The sequence below is a fragment of the Lathyrus oleraceus genome, chromosome 7 (assembly GCF_024323335.1).
Source record: "Lathyrus oleraceus cultivar Zhongwan6 chromosome 7, CAAS_Psat_ZW6_1.0, whole genome shotgun sequence".
NCBI classification, from domain to species: Eukaryota; Viridiplantae; Streptophyta; class Magnoliopsida; order Fabales; family Fabaceae; genus Lathyrus; species Lathyrus oleraceus.
The window spans coordinates 506719493-506735303 of record NC_066585.1 but is presented as its reverse complement, the minus strand read 5'-3'; the positions used below and the strand labels follow the sequence as shown (position 1 = coordinate 506735303).

Here is a 15811-nt window from a genome sequence, read left to right as displayed (position 1 = left end):
TTTCTTTTTCATTCGATTCATTTGATACATCCAACTAACCATAGAAATTGCTTATGTTATACAATCATAGGCTAAGAAAGAGTACATCAAATTAAACTAAGAATTTGAACATACAAGTCTTAAGCAAAATAAAATTACAAAGGAAAGATATGAAGGAATTCTTTTGGCATAATGTGTTACAATATACATTCATTGATTGGATATGTTTTACAAGTCATACAAACCAAAATCAAGAATAATATCATAAACATTACATTTAAATAATACAACCAAAAAGAAAAGAAATGCACAAAAGAGAAACTTAAGGACACAATGTCCGCCGAAGTTAAACAAAAGGCATATCCTAAAGCTGGACATTAAAAGAATTTGCATTATCCCGAAGTCAGCTATCTATTTCTCTCCCAGATATTGAATGAAATTTCATTCAGATTTAAAACATGAAGAGGATAAATATTCAATATCTGCGTTGAGAAGAAGCAGGAGATCTATTTCATTATGTTCCATTAAATTTAAGCTCTCAAGTGGTTTGACATCAGAAGATGATACCAAACTACCTTTTTTCGAGAACAAAGATTAGATATCTTTGATAGATCAGAGATATCCTTAAAAAAAACATAGAGTTTGTTTTGAAACATGAGCATCTGAGGTAACTCCAACAACTTCATAGTCAGTTGCATAAGTAGAAGTGGTTGAGGTGATGATGAAACGTACATCAAAAGTTCTGGAGAGGGTGGCAAGCTTACATCATAAGCTTCAATCCATAATTCTTTGATCAAACTTTAGCAAGTATGACCAAAAATTCTTTTGGAATAGCTATCCCAAACTTGTTTAGAAACACAACTTTGAAGATCATTTCCTAAGACACTCATATCTTCAAGGTTGGCAACCCTTTCATTAGTGACAACCAGTTGGTTTCTCAGGCCAATGTTAGATCTAGAAGTCATCTCAGGTTGAGACAAGGGGTTTAGGAGGAAATTTTTTGAAAGAAAAAACTCAGACATAAGAATTTTTCAGATGAGATACAAAATGAGAAGAAGAAGACCAGTTTAAATAGTAAAATGCCAACAAAATCCAAGAGATAAAAAACAAAGGATAAAAGAAAAACACAAGAAAATCCTCTATTTTTTTTAAAAAAAAATTAAGATCTTTTGTAAAGAACATAAATCAACTTAAAGCAAGTTCCAAGGAGAAAAGAACATGAATTGACAAGGGAGAGGTTGCAAACAGTTTAAAGAGATACGCATCATTACTCCACAGATTCTGCATGTACAGCTGTAGAGCATGCATGATAAATTTTCAAACCCGTGAATTTTTAAGTGAGACGGATGTCAACAAGATTTTTCACTTAAGTGTTATTTGAAATTTCTTATTGCTTTGCTGAGTCTCAGAGTCTAATACTTTTCAGAAGCCATACGTCATCAAAGACTGCTTCTAGTTTCTGATGAGGCTACTTTTGATCAGCATCAGTTTTTGATACTCTTTATATAGAACCAGGCTTTTAAAATGTTTGAAATAAATATATACTCAAATAGCCATAACATTTATCTAAATGGTATAAATATTCTTTTCATAGGTTTGAAAATCCTCACGCGAGTAAGTTGTCTAAACTGGTTATGCACAGATAGATCATATACATGGACCAATTACGAATGACCTATCATGCATAGAAATTGTCTAAAGAATGAAGATGATTGGCATACCTTTGTGTAGATTCTGGACATCCTTTGTAGATTCTTGTTTAGCAGGGACTTGGAGTTCAGAAGATTGGAGACAATAACCTTATTTTCCTTTTTCTCCCTTGAGTTAGGATCTGGAACATATGCTTTCTTCTTGATGTAGGTTTTGAAATTAATTTTTTTTCATGAAAGCTCATACCTTATTCTTTGCTCTTGATTATTCCATAGATCATAGATGCAAGCAAAGTTTTGTTAAGACCTATTGTCAGAAATCTTGTAGAGCCAATATATTGCTCATTTAAAGGTTCCTTGGAATCCTTTTAGAGTGAGCAACTAGATTTATTTCCAATTTCTCAACAGTTTCTTTAGAAGATTTCAATTATTCTTTAAGAAAAAAACAAGTTGTTTCTTAACATCCTTCATGTGCCTTGCCTTATCTTGACAATGGCTCATGAGATTAAAAAATCAAAACAAGGTTGGTTAGAATATACCTCATCTTCCTCATCAGATTCTAAGCCAAAACCTGACTTGGATTATGAATTAGAGAGTGTGTGAGCCATCAGTGCAAGGTTGGCTTCTACAACTTCTCGGTCTGAATCTTCTTCATCATCAATATCATCTTCTGGTCATCTTCCCTATTTCTTGAACTGGAACCTTTGAAGTTAGAACTTCTACCAGAGAGTCTCTTGTTTCTCTTGGTCAGCTGTTGAAACCTCTTGATGATGAGAGTCATTTCCTCATCATCAGAGTCCTCATTGGAATCTTCTCCATCAGAAGCTTCTTCTAGTTTTTTGACTTTTTAGGATATGGAAGTTTAATCAGTCTTCCTTTTAAACAAGTAGATCAAGATTAAACCTTGATTCCTGCAAAAAGAACATTTACCCTACGAGTCAGTCTTAAAGATTAAAGAATCATTTCATACTCATAAAGAAAATGACTTAAAGCAAGCACAATTGTCCCATGAGTCAGACTTAAAGATTAAAAATCCTTTCAGACTCACAAAACGAATGACTTAGAGTAGAAACAAGTTTCTTGATTTCTTCAGCTCATTTTTCTTTACCTTATGTAGTTTCCATTCTTTAACTAATGAAGGAAACTTTATTGAAAGCTGAAGCACTGACTGAATAGTTTTTTCTCACCAGATCTTTTATGTATCACTGTTATGTGAAATAAGCACAGCCGATCTCTAATACCAATTGAAGTGAGAAAAATATACACAAGAAGAGGGGTTGAATTGTGTATGAGAAAATTGACCTATTTTTATTAAACCTGTTCATAACCTGAGATGTCAAACTCATATTATGGTCCAAGTAAGAGTCTGAATCATATCAGAGTTTGTTGCACAGCGGAATATAAATGCAGAAGTAAATAAAGCAACACACAATATATTTTGGTTTCTTTTAAATTGAGAGTAGTCCAGTTCCCTTGCAGGACAAGAGATTTTCACTATAATCAATCAAATTATAATTTATTCAATCAAACTAGAAAGATACTTCTACTCAATCCCTCAAGCAAGAAACTTCATTGCTTGAAACACCTGTTCAAGACTTCCTTCTCAATCCCATGGAAAGAGACTTCATGCTCAATCAAACCCTGAAAGAGACTTTTTGCTCTGCCCTCAAGCATGAGACTTCAATACTCAATCTATTCAGAAGGAGACTTTCTGCTCTGCTCTCAAGCATGAGAGTTCAATACTTAAACCCTAGGTTCAGGACTTCTTTGCGCAAGCATTCATTAAGAGACTTCTTTGCTCAATCTAACAGAAATAGGCTTACTATGAGCACAACGGCTAGAGTCTTCAGATTCTCTTAACAAAAGAGTCTGGTATTAACTTTGTGTTTATATGTGTGCTTCTTAGTTAAGCAGATACACAAAGGTTTTACACTCTTGAGAATAATATAAGTTGATTTCTCCTAAGTGTGGAAGAATGAAATTTTCAATCTTCTTCTCTTCATGCACATATTTTATTCTTTGTTGTGCCTTTTTGTTCTATTGATCTTTTTGATCATATTCGCTCTACTCTCACACACTTAACCCTTCTAGTTATATTTTCCATTTTGTGTGTGTTTCTTTCACCTGCGTTTTCTGTGTAACACAATCTCTCTCTCAATCCATTTTGTGAACTACTATTACAACTTTGTGAATACATTCATGTATTTTTCAACCACCATACATTGTCTTTTTTTTAATGTCTTCAATCTTCTTCTTATATAGATGATACGAATAGATCCGTTGAAGATTGAAACCTTCCATGGTACAAGTAGCCGTTGAAGGTCTTTAGCTAGAGTATGAAAAGTGAACTATAAACTCGGCTAGTATAAAGACGTTGAGAAGAGCAGAGTAAAGTTCAGAACATTTGGAAATATAAGATCCTGACAACGTTACTTTTTCTTGATTAGACATAAAGTAGTGTATTATTGTCACGCGGTCTTCTTTAGATAACTTATGACCCGAGACTTCTTGTAGACGTTTGTTGAAGCTTGATCTGAGTCATTGTTATCTTTATACTTTACTTTCTAAATAAGAGGCTTTTTAAATAATTAGTTAAAGTGTGATCAAAAGTTAAAGTATGTCTTCAGAACCTGGTTGGAATAAGACTTCAGAGTCTTGGATTCACAGGTTCTGAGTTTTCCTTTTATCAGAGTCTTGATCGGAACTAATCTAGATGAACACTTTCAGAGTTGTTGACTTGATATAAACAATATTCCTTTGAAGTAGAATCTTCATAACTGCTGATGAAGCTTTTTCAGAAGTTGCAGAGTCATTCCTTATGACAGAGTCTGCTTGCTTCAAATGACTTTAGTATTCAGAACCTTGTTGATCTTTGGATGAGGTTGATTATCTGAAAGAATTGAGTTGACTCTTCATAATCTGAAGGCTTTGGTTCTGATCCTTCAGATTCATAACCGCTTTGCTTCTCTTTAACGATTCTTCTAAGTGATTAACTTGATTTATATCAATGTTAATGTCTTTTAATCCTGCATACTTGAACAACCATTAGTAAACCCTATTGTTCCTTAAATACCTTGTTATCATCAAATCCTTTTAAGGGTATGAAAAAAATTTGTTGCAACAAGCTCTAGTTGCTCTCATCTATGTCACTTTGTGCCTTTCTCCGATACCAGATGACTAAGATTATCATCAAATATGGAATCCATATCTCTACGTGTCATAGTAGGAGGAGCAAAGACAACAGGGTGTTTGAGAACAGTCTGAGTGTAGCCGAACTGTCGCATGATGCGCTCAGGCAAACGAGGAAACTTGAGACGTGAACCACAAGCCAACCATCCTGAGTATAACACTATGTCATCAAATGGTCGCATCTCACGGTGATAGACATATCTGTTAAAGTGTATATCCTCGGCAACCAAACTATCAAGATACACTATAAACGACCATGTAGCCTGGTTCCCTATGAGTGGGGAAAATGCAAAAGTATGTGGCATATCCTTAGTATAATTCGGTACACACGACCAACCGAAGATGCACTAGAAGCACTGGAGGATCTAAGCCTGAAAAGTGTTGGAACACGTGTATCCTTAGTAAGGGTGTTGCAAAAATGTAATGAAAATGGCACACAAACACTAAAAGACCAATAAATATTACCATCAGTAGTGTGATGTTTCTTGTGACCTACTTCGTCTTCCACCTAGAGTCCTCTGATACGTTTGAGTACAAGTAGACCAAACAAGTGACTCTCCAGTTGTACTCATGGATCCGCTCGAAGTCCTAGAAACACCATAGGTATACGACATCCACATAAGTGGGAATCTTGTCCACAAAAATCAAAGTGCCAACTAAATATATCAGGAAGTTTTCCCTTAATCGAAAGATGCAGCAAACACGACACATCATCGAGTGTGATAGATATCTCACCAAGTGGTAGATGGAATGATGGCGTCTCAATGTGTCATCTCTCCACGAATGCATTAAGCATCCCATGGTTTATTGTAATATAATCAATCTTGCACAAGTCCTTCATCCCAGATAGGAACAAACCAGTCTGAAACCACTCAGTAGTAGGCTGAAGCAAGTCAGTAATCTTTCGCCTATGGTTAATGATTTTTAGGATTACCGACTAACCCCACAAACTAACACGGGTCTTTTCAGCATGTTTTTCCCTACTCACACGCTTTCTAGGAAACTTCCCAAAAGGTCACTCATTCAAATACTACTCTAACTCAAACACGCTTAACTATGGGTTCTTATTTGTTAGGTTACCGAAAAGAAGATGCATCTTGTTGGTATAGATAATACCAATCAGTTCTTATAAGCATTCCTTCAACCATGCAGTCATATATCTGCACAGTCTCAGGATCCTCTGATAACATGAAATTATATCGCATTTTTGGACTTGATTTAATTAAATTATATTATTATTCACTTCAATTTATTTCATTTTATTCGATACTACTTGGTATTTTGCTTTCTATTTATCTCAGGTAGTTTATTTGAATTACAAGTGAAAAAGGAAGAAAAGAAGGTGCAAAAAGAAATGAAAAGAAGCAAATTCCACCAAGGCAAAGCCCAGCCCAAAAGCACAAGCGTTGCGCCTGTGACGAGCGCCACACAAGGTGTGACGAGCGTCACGCCCTGCCTACTTGTGTTACGAGCGTCACAAGTGGTGTGACGAACGTCACACCATTCTCCTATATTTTTGGCTTCAGAAGCGCAACAGAGGCACGTTGAAGCCTATTGTTACGCTTGACTATTGGAACGTGAGGATGTTTACACGGAAAACTTTTGGAAACCATTACAAAAAGTGACAATATAAATAGTGGCTTTTGGCAAACCCTGCAGTCTCTGCTGGCTCTCCCGTCTCTGCTCTTCGTGCTTCTTTTTCTTTTCCAGCCGTGCAAGCAATATTTTACAACATTGTTTTTACAGTTTTTATTTTTATTTGCAATTCATATTTTCTTTTCCAGCAATTCCTTTAAGCACTTAATTACTTTTTCACACAATAGTTTCCACACCGGAAATTATTGTGTACCTTTTTACTAGATCCAACCTTATGTTAGGTCCTAGATTTTTATTCCTTCATTTTTATTTTCCTGTCCGATTGAAGAATTCAAGAACAAATCCAACCGGTCTGTGGTGGAGTGTTCAAGACTGCTATTAATTACTCAGGTTCTTTAATTATTGTTTGAATTTATATATGCCTTGCTTTATTGTTTATTTATATTATTTGCATGAGATGGAATTATTTATGCATGATGATTATTTAGGTCTGTTCAACATGTCCGGCTAATTTATTTAGGTATCGGTATGTAAAGTAAGCGGAATGAAGGAATCAAAACTAAGTTGGTTAAATTACGTTTAAAAATAAAGTCACTTTTTTTATGGTCTCAATTTACAGGTTTAATAACAAAGTTTTTGTACGAGAGTAAAAGACATAAAGAAGTTAAAATCAATAGAACGAGAGTTTGAGTTTTTAACTGGACAATGTAAATTGGACATTAATTCTAAATCAGGGCGAAAGCAATTTTTAGAATTAATTAAATTCTAATCTTTTTCAAAAAGTATTTTTAAAAGTTAAATGTGAGGACGAGAGTTAAGCATTTGAATTTAATTATATAATCTAAGTCAACAGAGCGAGAGTTTGAGACGAGGATATTTAAACGATTAGTATTTTCTTAAAAAGAGTTTCTACGGATTCTATTGTTTTTAAAAGGTGATTTTTGACTTAACTAATAAGTGACAGCTACGTTAATATAAAGTCATGGTCTATTCAACAGAGCGAGAGTTTGAGATAAGACTTTTAATCAATAGTGTCTACTGAAAAGATTTATTTTAAAACCAAGAAACCAACGAAGAATTGATTCTCTAATTACGACGAACTACATACCGATATCCGTTTAATTGATATCTAATCTAGATCTTATTTTAGTTTTAACTTTTCCCCCGAACAATCAAACTATCATCCGCCTTAGCTTTATGAAGTAACCTTAGAAAACGGTATATTGATTCATAAGTCCCTGTGGGATCGATATCTTTTAAAACTACGCGATAGAACTGTGCACTTGCAGTTTGTACCCCAATTCGACTCATAAAGTCGCGATCAAGTTTTTGGCGTCGTTGCCGGGAACTTTTATTTAGTCGATATCGTAACTCTTCTGTTACGCTGTAGAGACTAAGGCTTTTTTATTTTTATTTCTTTCGTTGATTTGTATGCCACACACTCGCTCATAAGGCGAGCCGTTCTACTTACGAATCAACGATATCGAACTATATCTCCGAGTCTTATGACGAATTCGGGAATATCGTGTTGCAAACAACCTCCCTCCAGTCGAAATTCCTGATCTCAAAAATCTTCTTCCTTCACCGATACCCGAGATGGCAGAACCAGCTCGTGCTCTTCGAGATTACGCCGCTCCATCGCAAGATGAGCCGCATTCGAGTATTGCTCCACCCGCAATCGAAGCAAACAACTTCGAACTTAAACCTTCACTGTTGCAGGCAGTGCAACAGAACCAATTCTCTGGAAATACTACCGAGGATCCAAACCTTCATTTATCCGTATTTGTCCAATACGCTGATACTGTTAAAGCTAATGGTGTCACTTCAGAGGCAATTCGACTTCGTCTCTTTCCTTTCTCGTTAAGAGATAGCGCTAGAAGATGGCTTCAGTCTCTTCCTTCAAACTCAGTCACCACATGGAACGAGTTGAAGAAAGTCTTTCTTGCCCGATATTTCCCCCCAAGCAAAACAGCTATGTTAAGAGCCCAGATAAATGGATTTAAACAGAAAGATAACGAGTCTCTTTTCGAAACATGGGAAAGATACAAAGACATGATGAGACTTTGTCCACACCATGGTTTAGAGGACTGGTTAGTGATTCATACCTTCTATAATGGTCTCTTGTACAACACGAGGTTAACAATAGACGCCGCCGCAGGTGGTGCACTAATGAATAAACCTTATGTTGATGCTTACCAACTTATCGAAAGCATGGCCCAAAACCACTATCAGTGGGGAAGCGAACGAACGATGGTAGAAAAACCTCAAACGAAAGCTGGCATGTACGAGATAAGTAACCTTGATCATGTTAATGCAAAAGTGGAAGCTTTGGCCCAGAAAATTGAAAGTTTAAGTGTATCACCTCCAGCCACCGTGGTTGCCATAACTCAGAATTGCGAAGTCTGTGGAATCCAATGTCACACTCCTGCAGATTGTCAGCTCCTAACAGGAATCCAAGCAGAGCAAGTAAACTATGCTCAAGGAAATCCCTACTCGCATACCTATAACTCCAACTGGAAGAATCATCCTAATTTTTCATATAAGAGTAATAATGCTTTATACGCACCAGGACAAGCTCCAAATCAAGCCCCAGCTATACCTCCTGGATATCAAAAGCCGATCCCATCTACACCTAACAATAACGTTCCTAGGAAGTCCAACTTGGAAATCATGATGGAGAACTTCATAGCTTCTCAACAGCAAACCAATAAAGATTTCTTAAACCAGAATGTACACACTGGCGAACAAATTAAACAACTAGCAAGTAAAGTAGATGCCCTGGCTACCCATAACAAAATGCTGGAAACGCAAATATCACAAGTAGCTCAACAACAAGCGCCTACTGCTGCCCCAACTGGTACATTTCCTGGACAGCCCCAACCTAACCCGAGAAGCCACGCTCATGCAATCATACTAAGAAGTGGAACGGAAGTGGAAGGACCGTCTGATCCAAGGATAGAAAACCAAAACTCTAAAAAGTCAACTGAGGAAGAAAATAAACCTAAGGAAAAGGAAGAGAGTAATAAGGAAACCGTAGAAAAGAAAGAACCTTATGTACCTCCACCACCTTATAAACCACCTATCCCTTACCCTCAAAGGCTTATTAAAACCAAAGATGTGGGCCAATTTAAAAAATTTGTTGACCTACTGAAACAATTAAACGTCACAATTCCTTTTACAGAAGCTATTACGCAGATGCCCTCATATGCTAAGTTCTTAAAAGAAATTCTTTCTAATAAAAGGAAACTTGAAGATAGCGAAACCGTTACACTCACTGCTGAATGTAGCGCTATAATCCAGAATATGCCTCCTAAACTTAAAGATCCAGGTAGTTTCTCTATACCCTGTCACATAGGAAAATTTGTCATAGACAAAGCCTTATGCGATTTAGGAGCCGGTATTAGTGTTATGCCTTTATCCATATGCAAGAAACTAGAAATGGGAGAATTAAGACCAACTAAAATGTCTGTGCAACTAGCGGATCGTTCCGTTAGATATCCTATAGGAATTCTTGAAAACGTTCCCGTGCGCATAGGTCAATTCTACATTCCAACCGATTTTATAATCATGGACATAAGAGAAGATGAAGTTACACCCGTTATATTGGGAAGACCATTCTTAGCAACCGTCGGTGCTATCATAGACGTAAAACGAGGACGACTCACTTTCGAAGTAGGAGAAAAGAAAATTGAGTTCATTCTATCCCAATTTTTGAAAGCACCTGCAATAGAAGACACATGTTACTTCATGGATATCATCGATGAATGCATAAAAGAAACAGAGTTAGAAAAAGACAAATCATCTGACTATCTTGTAGAAGACAAACTTGACCAATGTTTAGCAATAACACCGGACCCTACACAATGCCTTAAGAAACCAACCTTGACCTGAAAACACTTCCCAAAAATCTGAGATATGAATTCCTAGACTTAGAACTTGAACGACCAGTGATAGTTAATGCAGACCTAGGAAAACTCGAAACCGAAAAACTCCTGCATATCTTAAGAAAATATCCAACCGCACTAGGATACAACATCACCGATCTTAAAGGAATAAGTCCTTCTATTTGTATGCACCGCATCATGCTAGAAGAAGACTGTAAAACTTCTAGGGAACACCAAAGAAGACTAAACCCGATCCTAAGTGAGGTAGTGAAGAAGGAAATAACCAAGTTATTAGAGGCAGGTATCATATATCCTATATCTGATAGCAAATGGGTTAGTCCGGTACACGTAGTACCAAAGAAAGGGGGTATAACAGTTATTGAAAATGAAAAAGGAGAAACTATAACCAAACGAATCGAATCGGGATGGAGAATGTGCATTGACTATAGGAAACTAAACAAAGCAACCCGAAAAGATCATTTCCCTTTACCATTCATTGACCAGATGTTAGAACGATTAGCAAAACATTCTCATTTCTGCTACCTAGACGGTTATTCAGGCTTCTTTCAAATACCAATTCATCCTGATGACCAAGAAAAGACAACATTCACGTGTCCTTTTGGTACCTTCGCTTATCGACGAATGCCGTTTGGCTTGTGCAATGCTCCTGCAACCTTCCAAAGGTGCATGATGGCGATATTCGCCGATTTTCTCGAAAACATCATGGAAGTATTTATGGACGACTTTTCCGTATGCGGACAAAGTTTTGAAGAATGCCTTGAAAACCTAGAAAGAGTTCTAGAACGATGTGTAAAAGTAAACCTAGTACTTAATTGGGAAAAATGTCACTTTATGGTACAAGAAGGAATTGTTTTAGGACACATCATCTCAAATAGAGGAATTGAAGTAGACAAAGCCAAAATAGAGGTAATCGAAAACCTTCAACCTCCGAAAACTGTGAGAGAAGTGCGAAGCTTCTTAGGACACGCCGGTTTTTACCGACGATTCATTAAAGACTTCTCTAAAATAACTAAACCTTTGACCGGACTATTGATGAAGGATGCTGAATTCATATTCGACAATAAATGTTTAGAAGCATTTCAAACGCTTAAACAAGCATTGATCTCCGCGCCCATAATGCAGACACCAGATTGGAATGAACCATTCGAAATAATGTGTGATGCCAATGATTACGCTGGGGCCGCTGTTTTAGGACAACGAAAGGATAAAAAGCTTCACGTCATATACTACGCAAGTAGAACTCTAGATGAAGCACAAATGAATTACGCCACAACCGAGAAAGAACTTTTAGCAGTAGTGTTTGCATTAGATAAATTTCGTTCTTACTTGGTCGGAGCCAAGATAATCATTTACACTGACCACGCTGCTATCAAGTACCTCTTAACAAAAAAGGATGCTAAACCTAGACTCCTAAGGTGGATCTTGTTGCTACAAGAGTTCGATTTGAAAATCAAAGACAAGAAAGGAACTGAAAACGTAGTAGCAGATCATCTCTCTAGACTCGAAGACCTGGAACCGGAAAGAACATCAATTAACGATGATTTCTCGTACGATAAACTTATAGCTACTTTGGAAGAAAATAGAATTGATAAATAGGTAGAAACCACCTCAGCTATATGTGTTACACCATGGTACGCTGACTTCGTCAATTATTTAGCTGCCGGAATAATTCCACCTAATTTATCTTACCAACAAAAGAAACGATTCTTCTTTGACATAAAACACTATTACTGGGATGACCCTTTACTTTTCAAAAGAGGCCCCGATGGTATTTTCCGTCGGTGCATACCTGAAGAAGAGGTAGAAAGTATAATTCAACACTGTCACTCCGCTCCTTATGGTGGACATGCAAGTACATCCAAGACCTGTTCCAAAATCCTACAAGCCAGTCTTTATTGGCCAAACATATGGAAGGATGTGCATGCGGCTATTAAGAAATGTGATAGATGTCAACACACAGGAAACATATCTAGACGTGACGAGATGCCACAAAAGGGCATTTTGGAAGTAGAGATTTGCGACGTGTGGGGAATAGACTTCATGGGACCTTTTCCACCTTCTTTCGGTAACAAGTACATACTTGTAGCGGTTGACTATGTATCAAAATGGATTGAAGCTATAGCTTCTCCAACAAACGACGCACGAGTAGTAACTAGACTCTTTAAGAATATAATATTTCCAAGATTTGGTGTCCCAAGAATAGTAGTCAGTGATGGTGGATCGCATTTCATATCCAAGGTACTCGAAAAATTACTGTTTAAATATGGCGTAAGGCATAGAGTAGCGACACCTTACCACCCTCAAACCAGTGGACAAGTGGAAGTGTCTAACAGAGAAATCAAACAAATATTAGAAAAAACAGTCGCCACCTCAAGGAAAGACTGGTCATCGAAACTACCCGAAGCTTTATGGGCATATCGAACTGCTTACAAAACTCCCATAGGAACAACCCCATTTAAGCTTATTTATGGAAAATCTTGCCACCTCCCGGTAGAATTAGAACATAAAGCCTACTGGGCTATTAAAAATCTAAATTTAAACTATAAAGCCGCTGGTGAAAAGCGAATTCTTAACATAAACGAATTAGAGGAACTTCGACAAGACGCCTACGAAAATGCCAAAATCTACAAAGAAAGAACGAAGAAATGGCATGATAAACGTATATCGAGAAAAATCTTCAAACAAGGCGATATAGTCCTTTTGTTCAACTCTAGACTTAAGTTATTCCCAGGAAAACTACGTTCTAGATGGTCAGGCCCTTTCCAAATCACCAATGTCTTTCCAAGTGGAGCGGCAGAAATTAAAGGAAAATCTATAGAACCATTTATCGTAAACGGGCAACGTCTAAAACATTATCACTATGCAGAAAACAAATAAGATTCGCAAATCTTGCACTTAGACGTGATGCCTCCAGAATTTATAGATTATATTTGATAGTTTTTATGTCGAGCTTGCGACATTAAACAAAGCGCTTAGTGGGAGACAACCCACAAATATTTATATTTTCATTGCTTCCTTAATTATTCTTTTAAATTTTATTTAGTATTCATTCTTAATTTATTAAAAACTTTTCCTTTCTTCTTTCGGCATTTGGCCAAATCCTGACTAAAACTCTTGTTTTTCTTTTCTCTAGCTAACACTAACCTGATGGGCCAAATTGACCGTATGGGTATCAAATTCAGAGGGAAAGCTCAGAAACAAAAGTTTGAGGAACTAGCCGCGAGAGAGATGCTACCTAGTTTGTATGCTGATGATTGGGCAATGACTGCCCTTGGACTAAGAGAGAGTGTCCTGTATTTGCTGAATTAGATAGGATGGGAAACCTCTCCTATCCGTAGACATTTCGTCACTTACCGGAGACTAACTCTAGAATTCCTTAGCTCTCTGATCTATCTACCTAGCCGCGGAAAAGGAATAAGCAGAGGTTTTATTCAGTTCAGAATGTTCAACATGGAGTATCAATTTAATATTCAAGACTTTACCAACCTTTTAGGTTTCCCTACCTCCCTTGATACATTCACAGTGAGCCAAGAAGAACTTTTTGAATACAGAGAACTTGAACACTTTTGGGGAAGCTTGACTGAAAATAACGATCCCAAGGAACAAGAGTTTCTTTCTGGAAACATACATAACCCGGCCTTTCGTTATTTCCATAAGATCCTGACCCACACCTTATTTGGGAAGAAGTCAAACAGTACCTCAGTTTCGCGTGATGAACTCTTCATCATATTTTGTGCTTCCCAGAGCCGTCCAGTAAACGGTGCCACTTTTATGTTGGCGAATTTTGACCGCCTTATCCAAGATGAACGAGCACCAATTCAGATAGGCGGTTTGATAACCATGATTGGTAATGCTATCGGATTACGTCAGCCTATGCTTGACTTAAACCCTTTTTGCGGCATTGCGATTATGAGTATACCCTTCCTCTTCAAATCTATGTTTATAGCGAACCTAGGGCCTGAAGAGTTTAAGCTTATAATTAATAACCAAGTTCTTTGCCTATTCACCTTGCCTACTCCGAGGACTAGTGTTCATAACCGCTATAACTGGCTCTACAATCTGAACGCAACATCCTCTCCTGCTAGATCTACTGAATCCATCAAGGACTATGAGATTTGTGACGACCAGATCCCTTATGCTGAATCTGACCCTCAGACACCATCTGGTTATTATGATATTGATCCTCCTCCTCAACCTGTTTCGATCGAAGAATCGGAAATACCCGGTCCTAGACATCATATGTCCGGAGCTGATTATAACACCACCATTCAAGCTTTGATTTCAGAACAGGACGCCCTCAGAGAAGAGTTAGCTAACATGGGACAAGAATTTCTGGGATACATGAGCAGTATGACAAATCAGTTCCACGAGTTGCTAAACCGTGTTAACTCCTTTGCTCCTCCGGCCAGAGATTATGTAGATGGATAGAAGTTGTTTTTCTTAGTTATTTAGTTTTAGTTAGATTATTCATTTATGTTGTTTCAAATTATGTTCATATTTGTTTTCTTTCGCATTTTTTGCTTTTGTCTTCCAATGTTACATTATGATTATTTTATGAAGCTATTGATTTATTTTACTTTATTATGACTTATGCAATATCTATCAATAATGCTCTCTACTGTTGCTACCTACATGACTTATTAAAGATATATATATATATATATATATATATATATATATATATATATATATATATATATATATATATATATATATATATATATATATATATATATATATATATATATATATATTATGGAAAGTAGAATAGCATGCAAGGCATTTTAAAAATATCACAATAGCAAAATAAAATAAAACATATGCATAACAAAATAACAACAATAAATTATAATGGTAAAAACAAAGAACGTTGCCAGAATGACTGTGTGACGAGCGTCAAACAATCCATTACGGTCGTTACACAAAGTGCCTGTGACGCCCGTAACACCCCTGTCACGAGCGTGACACCTTCTGGCTATGTGAACGTTACTATCCGTTGGGACACGACCGTTACACCATCCCACCTTTTTACCTTCCCCATTTGTTCACATTTACCCACATTTATTTACTTTTCAACCACTCTCTTTCCAACTTCCAAATCCTTTCCTATAAATACCCACCATACCTTTCTTCATACACCACAAACCATTCTATAAAATACATTTCATCTTCTTACCTTCTAATTCTTTCAAACCACTTATCGGTATGGCGGGAAACCAAGATTTCGGAAATATCATCTTCCGATCCGAAGATGATAATCATCAAAGGGAGCAGTTCGAGCGGTTCCAACAGCGAGGCGTCCAATCCACCAGGTACCCTGATTTAACTTGTTTACAAGAATTAGGATTACTTCAAGGTATAGAGTGGATGCTCCGCCTTGCTGATTTAACCTTTCTTTGCACCCATAATCAACCCACCTACCCATCCCTAACCTTAGAATTTTTAAGTTCTTATTCATACAACACCCCCACCGGTGAAGACGAGTTCTTAACC

General features: G+C 36.9%; 1 non-coding gene across 1 annotated transcript; it reads right to left on the bottom strand.

The window, feature by feature from the left end:
- Nucleotides 1–8387: 8387 nt before the first annotated feature.
- LOC127109002 (small nucleolar RNA R71) lies at nt 8388–8494 on the bottom strand. Its single transcript, XR_007796492.1, has one exon. It is a non-coding gene; the product is annotated as a small nucleolar RNA R71 (small nucleolar RNA).
- Nucleotides 8495–15811: the final 7317 nt, after the last annotated feature.